This window comes from Hylaeus anthracinus, unplaced genomic scaffold (assembly GCF_026225885.1).
Source record: "Hylaeus anthracinus isolate JK02 unplaced genomic scaffold, UHH_iyHylAnth1.0_haploid 12001, whole genome shotgun sequence".
In the NCBI taxonomy this organism is placed as follows: Eukaryota; Metazoa; Arthropoda; class Insecta; order Hymenoptera; family Colletidae; genus Hylaeus; species Hylaeus anthracinus.
The window spans coordinates 11,085,859-11,099,747 of NW_026534348.1; the positions used below are offsets into that span (position 1 = coordinate 11,085,859).

The window sequence follows — 13,889 nt, forward strand, 5'->3', positions numbered from 1 at the left end:
GAAATATGCTTTCAGTAATTTTATTTACCGTGAATAATCCTGTAACTCTTTTTTTTAGTTCGAGGCAATAGTCGTTCGTGATTATTTAGGGGTGGAACTGTGATGTAACAGATAGAAACTATACTTTCAAACGTATCTGCGCGTAAAGGGTGCGACTTCGAATCTTTTGAACTTCGTTTCTAGAACAGAGATCTAGGTAACGTGATTTGAAGTTTGCACACGAAGCTCTTGATTTGATACGGTTGGTTTCTCGCGTACTAATCTACTAATTAGTACGTCTCAGGCGACTGAATGTATTTCTGGAAAATTCGTAAATTTATGACTCAGGGAGGAACAACTTTGCATAAATATGTATCATTTGGCTCGACTTAAAGAATATGTTCTATTTTGATGCTCTTATTTTTCAATTCCGATGGAAAAGAATTCCTCGTATCAGGGTGAAACATTTTATTCGTTCCTATATGAATCTCAATTTTTAAAGGATATCGAAAACTGTTTCGAATAAAAATTTCACTGTTCCTGGAAGCCTGTAAAATATTCAATAGGAAAAAGTATTTGAGAACATTTTTTGAGAAATGTATACTCTAAAAAAAATATTCCTTATTGACTTTCAATTTGCTCTGGCTTCATAAAAATTGGACTTTTCATTTGAAAATTAACGACTCTTATATAGAGGGTGCTTCCATAAAACAAAAGATATTGATAAATAAACGCAGCACAGTTTTCAGATTGGATTACTGAAGGTTTGAGGTTTGCTTTATTCAAACTTTAATTTCATTTTATATTTTACTTGAACGCCAGCCACATTTTGTACTACTTTTATACGATATCTTATTCGAGTGGGAATCGATTTGTGTAGCTCGTGGTTTCGCGAGTTGTTATTTAGCAATCGAGACTACACTCCAGACTCTGATGTCCATCAGAGGCTCGACACATATAACAAAAAAAAGTCTCGCTTTGTTATTGAACAATCTTTCACGGTGACACGAAGGAAATAGAATCCCAATAATTCAAACATCTATTGTGTCTGCCATGCGTCTATATACAGAAATATAAAATCGTGACAATGGGATAGTGGCGTGTCCGACGAATCTGCGATCAGTACGTTTATTTCCGAGCTGCTTCACATATCGGCACCACCTATATTTCCGTATCTGACCTACAAGCTCGCTACAGGGAAACGTTCCAGGAAAATTGGAAGGACGGGTACGCGTCCATATAATATCATGAATTTACGACACGTCAATCGTTATTGAAAACGAAGAAGCAACAGACGCGCAACTGGTACACGAGAATTGCAAAACTTTTTACCAACGAATCAACTTTTAGGTCTTTTACTCGACGTTCGGGGGTGGGATTGATTTATTCCCCTTTACAAATTTTCCTTAAAAATAGATGCGACTCGTAAACTCGAAAAGACAGCTCTGCTGCTATCCTAACAAAATACGAGACTTGTACGTCGAAAGAGAGACACGGGTTTTATTCGAAGAATAATGAGTGTAGAGACTTGTGTGCTGGTTCGTTCGAGTGAACAGTTGCTTAAGAAACTTTTGAAAAGATTTCGAAGCAAGTATTACAAGGAAGTACCTAAAACTTGAAAAATGTAAGAGTCAGGATAAAGAAAGACACAAAATATAAACAAATATTTGAAGTTTCATTCTCCTATATTTTTATAATAAATAGAAAGTAGTATTAAGGATATCTGCATGGATTTTGTTTTTATTGCAATGAGAAATCGAAATAAGAAAATATAGGAAGTAGTTCAAACCAGACGAAGGCATCAAATATTCAACTATAAGATAACTTGGATGTCAGTGGTATAAAGAAAAGGACATATAAAACATGAGTGTGTTAAATGCAATGAAGAAGCTTATACACTAGACACTCTTTAAAGTATACGAATTTGACTTCGATGTATTCATTTATGAATTTATTTTCCCTCGTGAAACCACTCCACCCGTTTTCCTCATATCAATAAAATTGTCCGAACTAGCAGTTCAAACTTTTCGTTTTTACACGAAGATGTTCGAAAGCAAGAGTAGAAAACGTACCAAAGAGAACCTAGCTCTGTTCCATCGAATAGCAGCGTAACCAAACGTAGACTTTCAATGTCAATTAAACGATCGTACATTCGCGAAATTTATCGGGAGTTATCGCAGAAGCATAAGTGTCGCGTGTCAACGACATCGGCACGAGAATAACGAAGGGGGCGCGGCGTAGTCTGCGTGAGACCATTAACCGAGAATTTCACGATACGCTTCATTGCGCTAATCCAATTTAATTAGAACGGCCGGATAATAAGCCTGTAACGACACACTGTGCTCATTAATAACGATCAGACTCCGACCACGGTGCTTCCCGGGAGTCATCCGACGTTTTATCGTTCATCGTTCGTCTTCCTTATCGCGTATATCTTCGCCCGTGTGACGCATACTCCCGGATTACGTAATCCGGCGCGGATCTTTACTCTTTTCCGGCCGGATTTTTATGTTCGCACGGGACCGGGGCTCCCGCGGAGTTTCACCGTTTGCGCGAAAATTGCGAGCGACAGGGGCGATAGGTAATACGGGGGAGAGATGAACGTCGCGGGGTGAAAATATAATGTTGCCTTAAAAGGGTCGTTCCGTTTCCGGTGTTACGACAATGCGAGCTATCCCGCGGAATTCACGATTCGGGTATATTCGATTATAACGTTCAACGATCATTTTATTGGGTTTCAATAAAGCCCGGTGCACTCGGATTGGACGAAATCGTAATTATTTGATAGAATTGTTAATATTAATAGCTGGAAAATAATGGGTTATTAGCGACGGCGATATCACGTTTAATATTCATTCGAATGACGTTTGGGATAGAGTTTGTGGCCTATGGGCTGCAGTCGAAATTGGGCTATTACTTTACTGGATTTGTGGAAAGAACATTTATTAATCTCCTGAGGAAGGAATTTAAATTGAATTTCTTTCGCTTTGATTGAATACACGCAAACCAGAGGAATATTCATGTGTAAATGTTTGGGAAATGATGGCTTATTAACAACGGGGACGTCATGCTTAGTATTGATTCAAACAATGTTTGGACCAGCGTTTGCGGTTCTCTGCAGGTTATTGTTAAAATTGGGCCAAAATTTATTTACACGATAGTTTAGCATGGCAAAACGTATTTATCTGATACAATTGTTAATAACAAAGTATATTTGGAAAATAATGCACTGATACTTTACATATTCGAGTAATATCACAAACTAACTCACTCTAATAATATATATATTCATCTTTATACTTTTATATTTTACTTCTCGAGTTTTCACAATTACTTTATATATATTTTCATATCAGAATAGAATTTACTCTTTGCACGATAGCCTTACACACATCTGACCTATTTAATTAAATGTGACAAGGAGATTCACAATCTCAAAAAATCTCGTGGAATTCTATGAATCTATTGGTCACGTAAAAGGGATCCTGGGCATATATTTATTTTATTTCTTAAAAAGAAAAATATTCTTTGTATTATATAACTATCCAAGCTTTTCTGTGGACAATACCCACTTTTCAACCTCGTATCAAGCATGGAATTCGCTTTGCTAAACGATTGGATTGCGTAGAAAAATGCGTCGAAGTTCTCGACAAAGCACGACTTTATCTTTTCCCGTCCATGCCAGATCGATTTCAATCTCAAGCAAATGGAACACATGCTCGTTGTTTACTAGTAAACAGTTGGGACTCTTGGAAGTAGCAGCATCCAATATTGTGCCACTAGACGTATTTGTAACAACAGTTCCTGTGTCGCGGTATCACTGTATATTTGTCGATCTGATCTAAACCATTCGGATTTAAATCTATGCAATCCTCTAAAGTGAGCAGCCGAAAGAGAATTATGCGTTTCGTCCCTCTGATACACTGAGAACAAATAAATATAATAAGTGAATAATATGAGATATATTAGAAGACAAAAATCAGTGTAACGTCATCGAGATGATTATCGTAAATTAGGTTAAATTCGTCGCGATGGGAAATGGATGGATTTGAATTTAAAGATTTTAATGGACAGATTTCTCATGAAGCACCAAGTCTCGAGTCTCAACAAGTACTCTTGAAGTAGTAAGGCATCATTAAGATATTTAATACCCTGAAACACTTTCGAATCATCAGCATGCAATTAAAGACGAACATGCTGAAATTTAAGTGCAACGTCGTTAATGAACAAATTAAAGAGTTAAAGACCCTACGATGAGCGTAAAATGTATTCGTCGGATACTTCGAGTTTACATTTCATACTGATAAATCGTAATGGAGTATACATTATTTGTATTATATTTATTCCATCCACATGAGCAGCGAGTTGTATTTGAAGCTTGACGCGTAATAATGAGAAGCTCGGAACTTGAATGAATGGTGTATCGGATTGGGTAGATGCAATTAGAGGAGAACTCGGTAAATGTCAATTGCATGGTCAGAGAAGTTAGTGTGGATCAAATTATATAAATTAAATCGAGAAACTAGTAAGCAGTGTTTGGGTAAATAATATGAACTTCGCGGTGAAATTATATGCACTCATTTTACACAAGAATTCCGAGGTATATACTATGTGTACACTATGATCGCTCGTGAGAAAAACCGTACGACCTTCTTCTTTCAGTCATACATTCAAAGACAGTATACATAGTCGTAAAACTGGATATCAAAGCAACGTATGTGCTTTAATGTGACAGAGTAATAATTGAAAAATATTTCTGTTTAAATTGAAACTGTAAATACATAATTAAACGTGAAAGCAGAGAATTAATTTCGGCACCTGATAGTCATCAAGTACACTTGTGATCTGTTAGAAGAACAACGATGATAAAAATTAATTGATATCAGATCGAGGCTTAGGTTATTAACAAAATGATGAAAATATTTCTGCTTAAACTAGAACTAAAAGTGGGTGAATGTATAAAACATAGAATTGATTTTTACCCTTAATATTTCATTCAAATAAATATTTTTATCTAAACTAGAACTACAAATGTGTTAATGTAAAAACGCAAAATTAATTTCTACCCCTAATAGTTCACCATAATGAGAGACAATATCTCTGTTGGATCAAAGAACATCAACGATTAGGCCGACACCTTTTTCCCCGAAGTCACCTCCTCGTTACACGCCCGAATTCTTGCTGAAAAATGATCGAAATTCTAGGAAGCCGTATGCTAATAAGTCACGTTTCGAACCCTCCCCTCTCCCTCCCTCCCGGCACGAAATACGGCCAAAAGAGGCGCAGTCGATTTCTCTTCGGTGCATAATGCCTGGTATTTTAATTTAATGAGTAGTAATTACCGCGTTCGTGCGTGGGTGCGTGCACGAGAGATGGAGTGCGTGTATGGACGAGTGAGTCGGCCTTTGTGCAATAAGCACCGTGCGGTATCGGTTTCGAATTTCTGTTTTATGATAACCAACGCAGAATAATGGCCCGCCACGATTTCGTGCGGTAACGATTGATGGCGGTATTATAATTTTAGTACGAAATGAACCGAAAATACTCGTCCAGGACTCGTTCGGCGCGTCAACCTGTATCTTGATTGGGGACACCCTGTTTTAGGGTAATCCAATTTATGGTCAGTCCCACTCTTGACGTTTTTCAGTTATGTTCATGGGAAATTAGAATACGACGTCGAGTAAAGTAGCATGACTGTCCCTAATGTTCTCAGTCCTCTGCGAAGAGAGATAAGGAAAATTTTATAGTGCGATATTACACGTTGTGTTTAAAATTAATATAAAATACACACTTTAGATTTTAAAAAGTATTAAATAATTAGTTTTATATCAATACTCTCTTTTGCTCTTAAGAGCATACATATGTGGCCACTATGCCCACTTCCTCAATTGGAATAAAGTTATGAAAAAAAAAAATTATGAATCTCTTAATATCATTTACGTCTCTGTATTTAGTTAGATTAGATTTAATTTTCATCTCATTAATTTCAACAAAGTTGATAAGAATATTAACACAAATACTAACAAAATTAATATCTAATTAGTATGAATACAATCTATACAATTATGAAAGAATTTACCTCAATTCGAACACCAAATACTCGCGATATGCTCTGATTTAATTGTTTCCTGGCAAATTTACATTCTGAATTTCGTGTAACGAAAAAAAGTGGCGGACTCGCTTTACGACATTTCGCGCTTTACGACAGTGGCTCGGGACGTAAACTGACGTAACTGCAAAGTGCGTTTATATTTCACGGGTGTTTGTGACGCGTTTCTCTAGGCGCAGGATTGAAATCGCTCGACGACGAATTTCCCTGCATCAGGAATCAACGGGCTATGAACGGTGCCAGACGAATCGCATTTCGCTCGGCTGTCTGACTTCGAATCTGACTACCATTTTATTTCTTAAAAGTCGAAGAATTTCAGGGTCGCTTGAAAAACCAACGTAGGAATTTCCCTCTGTGCTTTTCTGCCATGCTGGATTATTTCATGAGTTTTCAAGTCGAACGATTCTCGGCATGCGAATTCCAATTCATTGTGTTTTAAAATAAGATAACGTAACGATAAACTCCCGTGAGTTAAATAGGAGAAACGAAATGAAAAGAAACATTTTACGATCAATTTTTAATTTTTACGCTGAAGCTCCTTCCTTTTGTGTTTTTGCTTCTTCTTTTAGAAGCTTTGGTATGAAGATTAAAAGTTAATTGCTCCTTCTCATTTTATTTCTGCTTCATATATGAGGCACTTCAAGCCATTTTTTTTTAAATTCATAACCTTCTTTTTGGTTCAGTACGAAAATCTGCAAAAATTCACGAAAAGATATTCAGTAGGGTGCTATATTATAAAAAAGTTTCAGTGAAATCAGAAATGGTCGGGTCGAAAAGTGGTCGAAATGGCATGAAATGTCTCATATATAAATTAATCTCGTACTCGTGAAAACAGTGTGCAGGAAATAATTAGGTGTTCCCATTTAAATCTTGCTTCCTGTCTTATCAAAAGCACAAGCTATTTATGGGCCAACTTATGACAAGATGAACTGTGACCATTACATCGGAACGTCAAGAGTAGAAGATAGTGTCCAAATCCTAGTAAATCCTTCGCAGTGCATAGCGAAACGGAGTTCAAAGTCAAAGAAGATCCTGCTAAGTGTTTCGCGGGATACGAGAGGGTATTACACACTTTGAGCTGCTGGAAACGAAGGATTGCTGCGAAAGTCCTTTCTAGAATAATCCGACTGTTGAAATCAGTACTTGAAACCACACGGTCAGTTTTGATTCAGTCACGTCCTTGCTACGTATGGTCGTATATTGGCCTAGTGAAAGAGGAAGTTGGAGTCCTCTTATGCATGAGAAGGAATAATTCTGGCCATTCCCCGAATGGTATACCTACAAACTATTTTTAAAAGTTTGCACGATGGTGTTAGCAGAAACACTCGAAGAGACTAAAAGAATCTAGAGGTTCTATCGACAGAAGAAATAGAAGAATGTTGGATGGAGATCCATGTCCTGGGTCTTGGAATAAATTAATCGAATATTCTTATTATTTGTGGAATGTCCTGATAGCAATCGTTCTTAATTCAGCATAATCTTGTTACTAATTCGTACCTGTCTACGAAGTGACATGAAAACTTGCGACGAACAGAAATAAACGGCATTTCTAATCTCTTCTTTTTACATTTTAAGCCAGTTCTGCAGGATGGTCGATTTCACAATTTCTTTTGCTACGATCATGTTTTATTCCACGATGATGCTACTTATAGGTTATTCTAGTTAAACAATTCTCAGCATGACAGAAACCAAGTAATATCGTTATGTTTCCAGCAGCAGTAGAAACAACGAGCAATGGTCAGACACCTGAACCTGGTTCTATCTAATGGATTTATTTAAAAACGAAACCTCGTATGAGAAAATATTATTCTATATTCTTTATGCAGTATCGCGTCATGTACAAAGTGATAATAATGAAAACTACGTGTGCCCACTCTAGGAGGCCTTTTGGCGTTTAACAAATAGCAGTTTGTTTCCTAACACCCATCACTTAAACCAATGATGAATTATTTATTGAACTTTAACGAATAACTCGTCCCTTTAATTACATTAAATTAACCAAGTAATAAACGAAGGTTCTATGTACGACATCAAGCGAATCCAATGAAACCAGTCGATCCGTTTCAAGATGTGTGCACTACTTGTAAGCCAAGTTTGTTCTACGTTCGTATTGAATTTTATCTTCCATCAGAGTTCTGTACACCTTTCGAAATTCTGCGGTAAATCTAGTTAGGAGGTGGGGGGACAGAAATTTACCAAAGATGAACTTTGGGGCGTTTTCCTAATTTGTGCAACACCTACAAGCCCGAGGCATTCATCCTACATGCAGCTCCGTAGACGTTCCGAAAGAGTTCCCGTAGTTTCGAAGACCTAACCCACACCTAAAGCTTTGAAAACATGATAAAAGCTAACTCTGGAAATTGTACCAGATCTTTATATAGGGACACGTTTTTGTCCAGGGACATCTACCAGCACTACAGACTTAATTACCAACTGTTTAACTCTAACATTAATAACAAGGTAAATTCCTCTTTGAAGAGGTAAAATAGAATACATACATACAATAGAAAGGGTTAAAGTCCCTTTAATCGCTACGTGTGGACTCGCGATGCGTCTACTGCCATTGAGAGCAGGACTGTTCCCTAGAGAAAGACGCCTGACATTTTCCAACCGTACCCAAGTCCTTAGGAGACATAACAATCCAGGAACACGCTAGTGGCTACTGCAATTTATAAAGATTACCTCGACGATGAATTTTAATTCGTTCTGATGTACGTTTTTGTTTCTACTGGACAGCAATGGGTAGTTTACTTAATTTCTAATATTTCTATAACATTGGACTAACCATGCGAGTGAAGGGTTGTAGAATTTTATTCATTTTCTAAAACTTCTAATTCTAAAGTTCCTCTAGTAAATTTTCGTTTCTTCCCCATCTCATAGTACAAACTGTACAAATACAACACTGTACAAATTAACCGTTTGACCTACGATTTACTGTAGGATCGTGAATGCCATAATCAGATATAAAATTCCTTGCGCCCTTTCGTATTTTTCATGTTCGACTCAATGTCTGTACCACGAGTCTCACGCGTTCACGAGGATCAAACGTGTTTTACAAAAATGCCTTCCTTACCCCGTTCTGATTTCAAATACCATCGTTGGTTTATTCGTAATAAATAGCAAAAAAAAATCCACACTTCCCATTCGAATAAGAGAAAAAATGGGGTAAGATCGCCAGGCGATGGAACGAAGATTCCAAGGTCGAGGCGAAAGAAAAACAAACGGAGAAGAGGTCATTTCTTTGTTCCGAATAAACGCGGCACGAGTGGTCCACTCGTAGTCAGAGGGCAAGGTGAAAATACGCAACAAAGAGGTTGATGTTTCTTGCGCGATTCGTCAGAGGTCAAGCGAAAGAAGACGACCGCGACGACGAAGGTGGAGCTTAGCCGCTTCTTCGCAGCCATTGCGGAACTTTATTTCCCCGAGGATCGCTCCACCTGGAGTTTATCGCTCGAGGTAACGCTGTACCCCGGTTTTATACTGCATCCCACCTCAACCGCTCACTCTCTCTCTCTCTCTCTCTCTCCCCCTTTTTCCACTTTATTCCCTTATTTCTGCCGTCTGCATTTATTCCAGGCCGCGCATCGTCGTCTGCTTTCGTTTGTCTCAGGCCACCGTTGCACCTGTCTCGAACTTACCAACGTTTCCACGAACCAATCAGAATTTCGGAATATCTAACACTGTTTGCTTAGGATAAGAGGCTCGCTCGCTGCCTCTTCGATTTCCCTGGTCGGCGAAACGCCTCCGGTATCCCCGCGTAAATCAAGAATCCCCGCGTTGTTCCAGGCCACCTCGAGGATCTGATTTAAAAGCCTGGAAATTAGGAAATGTTTGAGAATGTTTGGGTAAAGGAAACAGGGCGCATTTGTGAATATACTGTCAGTCCCATAAATATTACCATCTGTGTCTATTACAAGACTTCGTGTCAATTAAATGATAGATTTCACGTTTCCAAGTAAATGTTTCGTTGTAAATGTTTACGTGAATGAACATTACGCATGTATATTTTTATAATGAAAAATTTATTGGGAAATGTCAAACCTATCATTTTATTTAGACTTTCTTCAATAGACGTAGAGGGTACGAATATTTATGGGACTGACTGTATATGATAGCATATAGTGGTGGTACCCAGATAGTGGTGGTAAATATTTTAGGGGTTGACTGTAATTAACTCAGATGCGAGAGAAACCGAGAATGACGTTGCTTTTGAACACCTTTTACTTTCCCATTTATAAAAAATCGTGATGTTAGGGAGAGTATATTATTCATAAAGGGTATCCAGATAGGGATGGCAAATATTTCAGTGATTGGTGAGCGTGATTAACTCAGGGCAAGATGGGAGGAATATTCAAAATGACAACACTGTCTTTGAACACTTTTTACTTTTCCATTTATGAAAAGGAAAGCATCGTCATGAAGAGTGTTGTAGTTAAAAATTAAAAAAGAAATTGTATTCTAAGTGAAACAGTATCACAATACATATAACCTGTAGATCATATATGTTAATTAGTAACTAATTTAGAATACTAACTCGGATCAATGACCGAATACCTCTTTTGATCCTGTTCGTTCTTGGAGTTTGTCGTTCAGTGTATTTTAACACACTACATAGAATTATTCATGGAAGTAGGAATATTCGAGCTGAAGTTATTCTTAACTAAGAATGTTAAATTTGAATTAATTTGTGGAAGTGAGGAAGGTAATCTTCGATTTATTTACGAAAGTCATTCCTTGGAATATTCACAAGATTAAAACTTTATTCATCATCATCTTAATAAATTGTAGCTGCAGGAAGCATGTACTATAGAAAGTTAGACATTCTATATAAAAAAAAAAAAAAACATTGATATAACTTCAAAGAAGCAAACTGTTTGGTGGACATATAGATTTTAATCTAAAACAGAATAAAGTAGAGAGATTTTATAAAAACGCTGTTAAAAATAATAGATTCGTTGAACCAGAATTCTCCGTCAAGGTCTCTTTCGTATTATCGACTCTCCAGTGCGCTTGAGTTCGGTCGAGGACCATCCTTTCACCTTTTGGCCATATAGAAGCGTGCGTACCTGGTAGACTGATACTCGACTACAGGACAATGCTTTTTACATGCTATCAGAAGAGTGGCTTTCCAGCGAATAAATAAAGAAGAATCACTGGCAATTTTATTCTTTTGGTTCATCCTCGAAACTGTATAATCGCAATATATTAAACAAAATAAAGCAGCAAATGGAAAACAATATGTGAAGCTCTATATGATTCTAACAAAATTCAAATATCCATAAGAGCTTATAAAGCTGTTCGCCTATTATTATTATTCACCTAGGTGATACATAACAATGAAACACAATAAATTGAAGAAAAGCTAATTACCATTGACAGAATGTACACGAAAATAATAAATTTACTCTGATAAAAAACAGAAAAATTTGTGCGTTCAAATTTCAAGTTGGACTCGCCGTGTATCGATCTCAACCTCTACCAATACCTGCGAGGTATGAAAGAGGCCGAACGCGAAAACGCGAAAAGCTTTCCAGAGTCCTGCTTCTGAGCAACGCGAACGTCGGCGTCGTAGTCCAGCGAACCACTCACAACTTCACCCTGATATTCGTTACACCAATTTCGCTCGGTATCGCCAGTAACTGCGCGAAATTAAGGACCCTTCTATATCGAGCGCCGCTGTACTAATTTATTGACGTCGCATGAAATTCATGCCGCGGCATCGCACGGCGCGAATTGGTCGCGTAACAAGCTACCGAAATGATAACGGTCCGACTCCCAACGCGAACGAAAATAGGGAAAATCAAACCCTTTAGGGGAAACACCCTTCCACGCTGAAAGAAATACTGATTGGGAATTTTTTCCGACTGCACTGAATGGCTAATGTAAATATCTGGTATGCGTAATAAGTGTATCTACTTTGAACAATATTTCAGTGAATTTTTATTAAATACTATATAGATCGCAAAAGATTGATTAGAAATATACCAATTTTGTATGCTTTCCCAAAGAGTATCTTTGCTTTTTGAGTTCTAAAATCGTTATCGACCAAGCACAACTACTTTTACGGTTCGTTATAAATATGTAATTCGTTCAAATTTTGTGTAAACATCAAACCAAATAGGGGAAAATTTGATCGAAGAGAGAATTTGTTTTACGAAACAAGAACGACGAAATGAGCAATTTCATTTTTCTTTGATCCCGTGATTAATCTCGCAAATTATACGATTGCGTGGCTGGACACAAATTGCACGCATAGCGGCGCAGTGGAACATTTTGTAAATGATGTAAAATAATTGCACGACGCATATTGTCGCGTAACTTGCGTGACGCTGGAATGACTAACGCAGATGCTGCACAGGGCTCGTAGAAGAGGCGCAGTTTCCTGAGTTCAACGCTCGTCGTCGGTCTTGATTTAACTCCTCGACGCATGGAAACACACACTTAACACACTTGTTTCCCCGACGAACGAGACATATGCTTCTTTTTGTTCTAACCGCGAAACAGATATGTCATGAAACGTGTGTCAAGGGCCGCGTTGTAATTACGTTTTACGGCAAAATAGCGCAAGTTTGTAATATATTTACAGAAGTTTAAGGGAGTGATATATCACTACAATACCTCTGAGGGTGATGGGTGTAGTCTGTTACCTAAGCCTGACAATTGAGTAAACTTTATCGTTTTTCTTTCTGTGGAGTAAAATTTAATCATAATGAATATTAATATAGGTCTGGAGATATATTTTATATTAATGAAGCAATTTGTTGTTTTGATGTGATCATAATAAAAAGACAATTTAATTTCATAAATTATTACCTACTACTTTAATTGTAATACTAACGGCTCCTCCGATTATAATCTTGATTTTAAATTAAACATTATACAACCAGGACGTTCAAATATACAGAATTATTTAAATACACTCCACTGACACCAACGCAAATTTGTTTTCATCTATAAGAAGATTTACTATTTCCATTCTCCTTCTTCTTTCGATATTCCAAATAATTCGGTGCACTATTGAAGCAGAATATTTTTGTTTCATCGGGCAATCAACGATTTCCATCCATGTCACGGATTAATACAAATTCCATGCGAGCTGTGTCACGATAAATGTTTACTTTCCCAAATGGATCGCCCCGGAATTCAGAGATATCGTGCAATCAAATATAGCATAAAACATCTATTCTATTCTCAGGATACACCTTTAATGGCTCCTATTGATCGAACCATTTGTTGCGATATAACAATAATATTGTTCTATAACAAGAGTTGGATAGATCGGCCCTCGACTATCAATAAAATCTCCACCACCAACAGAGTAAAGGGAAAACTGTGTTTCAATGTTCGGAACATACTGTGCCAGCACAGTGTTCAATGCGCGCCTAGCTTAAATATCGGAAAGCTAAATCATAAACTTGTCACCGTTATTAAAGTTCCCCGTTTTATATTAAACCTTTACAGTTATTTCGACTTTTTATGCGAGACTCTCGTAACTCTTGCGTACAAATTATGTATTGACTTTTCAAGTTTTTATGCCACGCGTTACTTTACATCAAGCACAGGCACACACCTGGCCACCGAACCAAACAGATAAAATTAGTAATATTTGTAGAAGGTCGTAGTTAAATAATTTCTAACCCATCGCACTGTGTAATATTGTGAAAATTTAATCTTAATCTTAATCTTAAGTTTTGAATGCATTTCATTTCATTTTCTTATTTCCCTTTTGAATATGAAATAGTAATTGTACAAAGGTGTACAATAATTAAGTGCTGATTACTCTCGCCCACAAGAAGCTTAG

The 13,889-nt window shown here is 37.2% G+C and overlaps 1 protein-coding gene and 1 long non-coding RNA gene across 2 annotated transcripts in view; one reads left to right on the plus strand and one right to left on the minus strand.

The window, feature by feature from the left end:
* LOC128891374 (zwei Ig domain protein zig-8-like) overlaps positions 1-13,889 on the plus strand; it is a 123,730-nt gene that overhangs the window by 16,042 nt on the left and 93,799 nt on the right. The gene's annotated exons all lie outside the window — the stretch shown is intronic.
* LOC128891404 (uncharacterized) overlaps positions 1-13,889 on the minus strand; it is a 61,918-nt gene that overhangs the window by 5,035 nt on the left and 42,994 nt on the right. The window contains exon 2 of the long non-coding RNA XR_008460822.1: positions 9,727-9,901. This is a non-coding gene — a long non-coding RNA (uncharacterized LOC128891404). The remainder of the gene's footprint in view (positions 1-9,726; positions 9,902-13,889) is intronic.